The sequence below is a fragment of the Chiloscyllium plagiosum genome, unplaced genomic scaffold (assembly GCF_037043375.1).
Source record: "Chiloscyllium plagiosum isolate Xiang-an unplaced genomic scaffold, Cpla_swu_hap1 HiC_scaffold_42, whole genome shotgun sequence".
Classification (NCBI taxonomy): Eukaryota; Metazoa; Chordata; class Chondrichthyes; order Orectolobiformes; family Hemiscylliidae; genus Chiloscyllium; species Chiloscyllium plagiosum.
This window is the reverse complement of record NW_028270180.1, coordinates 45,652,933-45,658,596: the sequence shown is the minus strand read 5'-3', so window position 1 is coordinate 45,658,596 and position 5,664 is coordinate 45,652,933. Positions and strand designations below refer to the sequence as shown.

The window sequence follows — 5,664 nt, the reverse complement described above, 5'->3', positions numbered from 1 at the left end:
GAGTAAGATTCAAAATGTCAGAAATTCACGTTCATTACCTTGGCCAGAATTCCAGCCCAGCAAAGGGGAAATCTGCCCCTGATTCCATGCAATTGCTTGCTCCATGTGTCCACTTGGAAACCAATGTGAAGGAACATTCACCCTGAAGGACAACTTGTAAGAATCCTCCGCTGTATGATCTAAAGCTGAAACAAGAGCTGTCTATTCCAGCCGGGAGGGAAGCGAAGTGGAGATGAGACCAAAATATTATTTGGCGTTTAATTCATATTGTCCTCATTGTGATTATTTTAAAACCTTGGCCAGAAATGGCACAGGCACAAAGGAGCAGAAGGAGGCCATTCTTAACACCGATCCTGTCCTGCCACGTAATTTGATATCATCATGGCTCATAGAACAATTTTATGTCTTTTTCCAGCCCATCCACAACATCGTACTGTCTAACAGGTATTTATCGATCTCTACCATAAATAGACATCGATAATGTAAACCGTTTCGAGACAGTTAGGTTTATGCACGAATATTACTGGTTTTGCAGATGAGCAGCCGAGTCTGGTCTGACCACTTTGCAAAACATAAATTAAAACACGACTCTGATGGGATTCGAACCCACAACCTTTGAATAGCAACCTGAATAGAGATGTAGAAGTCCAACGCGCTTTCCATTGCGCCACAGAGCCGCACCAGTTGTTATCTTTAAGCACACTAGTTTGCCTTTGATGCATTGCATTCAGGACACCCATCTCGCGCCTGTCGAACCTCGTCACACTTTCTGATACCTGGTCCTTCTCCACTCATGCTCTGGCTCATCACGTGTTCGGCTACAGACTGCTGAAACGTTCGCATGACACTTACCTTTACCACATGTTCCAGATAATCAATACTCTATAGGTGAAAGTATTCTTCCTAAATCTCCTCCTTGTCTCCTGTCTTTCATTTATGTTACTCTGTTCCTTCCCAATACAGGCTTATCCCTGTCAAACATATTTATCCTCTTCATAAAATGAGCACGTTAATCGGTTTCTTATTCAGCCTTCTCTGCGCTGAGAGCAACATCCCCAGCCTAGCTCGCGTACCTTCACAATGGGAGTGGTCAAACCCTTTCCATTCTTTTCATCTCCTGTGAAATTCTCCTCCTGCATTCAGAAGCTTCCAGTATCTGGCGATTACAACAGAAAAACAAAGTTCTCAGAAGAAAAGCCAAAAGGTCTGAACAAAATCAGCAGCTCTTGTCTATCTCTGATGAGGAAGGAAAGTTAACGCTTCGAGTCCAACGATCCGTCTTCAGAACTAATGGGAAGGGAGAGTGGGTGAAGAATGTGTAAGAGGGCAGACGGTTTCTAAAATGATTGAACTTGATGTTGGGTCCTAAAGTTTTCATGGTGTGTCGGTAGAAAATGAGTTGCGTGTCTTCCAGCTTGTGTTGTGTCTTGAAGGAGCACTGCAGCAAACCAGAGACTGAAATGATGGCCTGGGAACACAGTGTCTAGATTTGAGTGGGGCTGGAAAAGCACAGCAGTTCAGGCAGCATCCGAGGAGCAGTGAGATCGACGTTTCGGGCAACAGCCCTTCATCAGGAATAGAAGCAGAGAGCCTGAAGGGTGAGAACACAGTGTAATGTTGAAGTTATAGGAGACTGGAAGATCGGGATAGTTTTTGTTGATTCTGGACAGAACGTAAGTGATCTCAGCTTTGTCACCGACTTTATTTTCCTCTCTCCATTGGAGAGAGATCACATTCTGAGCAGGAAATACAGTTGCCTCGATTAACTGAAGTGCAGACAAATCTCTGGAACATGCGACCGGGAGCTTCCAGAGTGAGGAGAGATATCTGAAACCAGCAGGAAATGTAACTGACAACATCGAACGTTACAATGCAGAACAGGCAATTCGCTGTTGCTGCAACCTGTAAAATAATATGATGTCCATTGTAATGGTAAATTAACATTTATTTTGAATCCAATAAAAGAACAGGGAAACAAATAAGTAATTACCTGACTTTGCAGAGGCATGTGTTGCAGACAGAGTGATAATAATGTAAAGTTAAACCGAAATAATAGCAGACATACAAGGCCAGTAAACTATCATATCAGGGACAAACAGTCAAGGAATGAGAAAAAAAAAATCCTTTTGATGTGGAAGGCACCTTTACTCACGTACCATTGGCGAAGGCATCCAGCGAGAGGTGGCAGGATTTGAGACGATGCATACTGCAGGCACAAAAAAACGAAAGATTGTGTTGTCAGCGGCGATGTGCGTACCTGATTCAATGCACACATAAGGACAGATATGAAGAAACTAAATTGGCTAACTCAGGCAGATAGACTAGTCCAGGTAACCCCCGCCAAGAGAGTAGCCTGGAGATTAGGTATGGTAGATGTCTCGTACCCAAGATTAAGAAGGGTCCCTACTGAGTGCAGGGCAAAAGGCAAACGTGATGTGGGGTTCATAGGAAGCTGTGAACCATAAGAATAGCCCAGAAGTCGGAGTATCGTCCATGCAGAGCACGAGACCCGTTAAAACACGAGGAGAAAGTGAGGTCTGCAGATGCTGGAACACGAGGCTGCCAAAGGATACTACTTTGCATCCCTCGTGAAAGCTTTAGTGATAATTCCCTGTGGATAATCACCGGTGAGACCGCCCATTGTTCTGTTCAAAAAGGCAAACATTCCAGGTGAATCAGGGAAACGGAGCTTTGTTCATGACCTGCAGGTAGTCAATTATGCTGTTATTCCGCCTGCCCCAAATGTTCCTAATCCTTGTACTATATGAGTTCAAATTCCACCTGACAGTAAATGGTTCTCTGCTATGGATTTATCAAATGTCTTCTTTAGTGTAAAGGTACACCCAGAAAGCCAATTCTGGTTCACTTTTCCACTCAAAGGCAAATCATATACATTGAAGCGACTTTGTCAAGCTGACTGTGACTCCCCCACCATAATTAATGAGGCTCGATGCTGGAGTCTGGAGATTCTTGTTTTAACCCCGCGGTCAGCGCTTCTGCAGTATGTAGACGAATGCTTAATAGCACGAACAACAGAGGAACAATGTGAGAAAGATACGCTTGTGTTGCTCTGCCATCTCGCCAGGAATGGGCACAAAGGTTGTTTCGCAAATCTACAATTTGTGCAACAACAGGTGAAGGTCTTTGGTCATTTCTTGTCTGAACAAGGGAAGGGCATTGGTCAAGACATAGTTCAAGCAATCCAGCAAATTCCAAAGCCTCACACGAAGTAACAAGTGCTATTCCTTTTGGTCATGCACTCCTACTTGTCGATTTTTTATCCCACATTACACAACCCTTGAGGCGCCCCTAAATGAAATTTCCAATGGCTTAGAGTTGCAGAACCAGAGACCGTTGCAGTTGAATTAAAAAGGCGCTCCAAACCACACCTACACTGGGGGTCCGAATCCAAACAAGCCTTTTGTACAAACGGTAGATGCATGACATCTGAGCTGATGCAGGAGAATGTGGGAAAATTGAGGCAGGTAGCTTACATTTTGGCTAAATCTAGACCCCGTAGCGGCAGGATTGCCTGTATGCCTGCAAGCCGTGGCTGCAGCTGAAAAAGTTTGTTGTAGCGTCCAGGGACACAGTCGGTTTTGGGGAATTAACCCTCCTGGTCCCACATGCATCCTTACTGTTTTCCGAGCAAAACACAGCACACATGTCTGCAGCACGTTGTCTCAGAAACAATACTGTACTATTGGAGATGCCTAACATTGCAATAACGAGATGCAACTTCCGTAATACTGCTAACCTTCTCGCCACAACAGGAGACAGAGACCCACATGACTGTGTCGCTGTAACTCACCAAGACCAGACGTGCAGGATTCACAAACTCAGAATCAGGATATTGCGTTTTTTTGTGAATGGGTCCACATTCAGGGGCAAACGGACAGGCCAGAATTGTGTTTGGTATGCTGTAGTAACTACCCACGAGGTAGTCAGAGCGGAATCACTCCCTTGTCATCTGTCAGCTCAAGCAACAGAGCTGATTGCCTTGACTGAGGCATGTCAATGGCTGAGTGAATGATAGTGAATATTTAAACAGACAGTAGATATGCATTCGGGGTTGTACATAATTGTGGAAATCTGTGGAAACACAGGGGCTTCTTGATCTACACTGGAAAGCCCAAAATACACTGTGGAATGACTTCTGACCGCCTAAATCATTCGTTGTCTGTAAATGTGAAGCCCACAGGAAAAAGTACGATTCCCTTTCTCAAGGCAATGCAAATGCAAACTCACCGGGAAGGACAGCAGCCCAGCAGCCGCCAAGTGATCAGTTGACATGTGTATGTCAAATATTTGTAATCCAAAGCAGTCTTATGGGAGGTCGAGTCGCAGGCCACGCCGAATGACAAGCGTGAATGGACAATGGTAGGGTGCAGAATGAGGGAATGGGTGTGGTGTGGCCCCATTGGTAAACCCTGTCAACGCGATCATTATTCCCAATCTATGCCAATTAACACACAGTGACGACCATGTATCAAAAGGGGGGATGTAGCGAATAAAGTGGTATGATTTTATCTTGATATTTAATTTGGTTTCCGTGGTCGAATCTGTAAGGTCTCTTCGGACATTGTGCAATTTTTTTTCCAAAGGTCATCTTAGTCAGTCCGGGACTGAGGTTCAGAAAAGAACAAATGTTTCTGGGTTTTTTTTTGGAGCTGGCTGTGTTTACATTCTCCCCGCCTCACTCAATGTAGAAGGACTTATAAACTTCATTTCTGTCAATCCAGGTGAGACACTTTGTGACGCGGGTAGTTTCATTGGCAAAGAAAAGACACTTATCCCATGAAGCTTCCTTTCATCCTCTGTCTGCCCATTCATTCAATTTGATCACTGCTGTTTTGATAAATTTCACCTCTGCTCTCCTGTTGTTCTTCCATAATTCGAAGGAACGTCGAACCGAATACCAAAATCATATTAATGTTCGGTTGTTCATGTTACATGAATGACCAGACCAGAACAAGCTAGCAGCAAATTGAATAACACAAAAAATATTTTTAAAATTCCTTCCAGAAAATTAATCGACTGCAAAGTCAGAATATGAGAAATGTCAGAGTGCACTGATATTTAACCCATTTCACAATGCACAGATACACCTAGACGAGTTCAGTCTTTGCGAAATGTTTATTTATAATTGTGACAATTCCCTGGGGCAGATCCTCCCTCAATCCACAAAAATGTACGCTGCCAAAAACTATTTCAGTTCAGATTAAAATGGCTCAGGATACTTTCCATCAACCTAAAGGTTACTGCGCTATGTCAATTGAAGTGTATCCAGATAAGGTTAGAATTCCCAGCCTTTTCTCCCACAGCTCCCTATTCCAGTTGCTCCAACCTAGTTTGGAGCTCCCATCCTGGGAGTTTCACGCGCCTCTCTGCCATCATAGAAGAACTGCATGCTCACGGACTTTGTCACTGGCAGAAAGAGTAGAGATTCACGCGTTCATTCCGCTCTCAAATTCCGATCGGATCTTCGCCACTGCGTCGCTAAATTTCTGTGATTCCAGACCTGGAAGCCAGTGTGATTGAAGTGTGCAACCGTAGTTCCAACCTTGTCTCGAGGCACTGGTAAAGTAACGATGAGAAACTTCGTTGTTATTTAAACCAACATTTCAACAATTTGTTTGCTAAGCCGGTACATTTCATCTTTTC

The 5,664-nt window shown here is 44.0% G+C and overlaps 1 non-coding gene across 1 annotated transcript; it reads right to left on the bottom strand.

The window, feature by feature from the left end:
- Window positions 1-585: 585 nt before the first annotated feature.
- On the bottom strand, window positions 586-677 carry trnar-ucu (transfer RNA arginine (anticodon UCU)). The gene is given in 2 exon segments: window positions 586-621; window positions 641-677. It is a non-coding gene; the product is annotated as a tRNA-Arg (tRNA).
- Window positions 678-5,664: the final 4,987 nt, after the last annotated feature.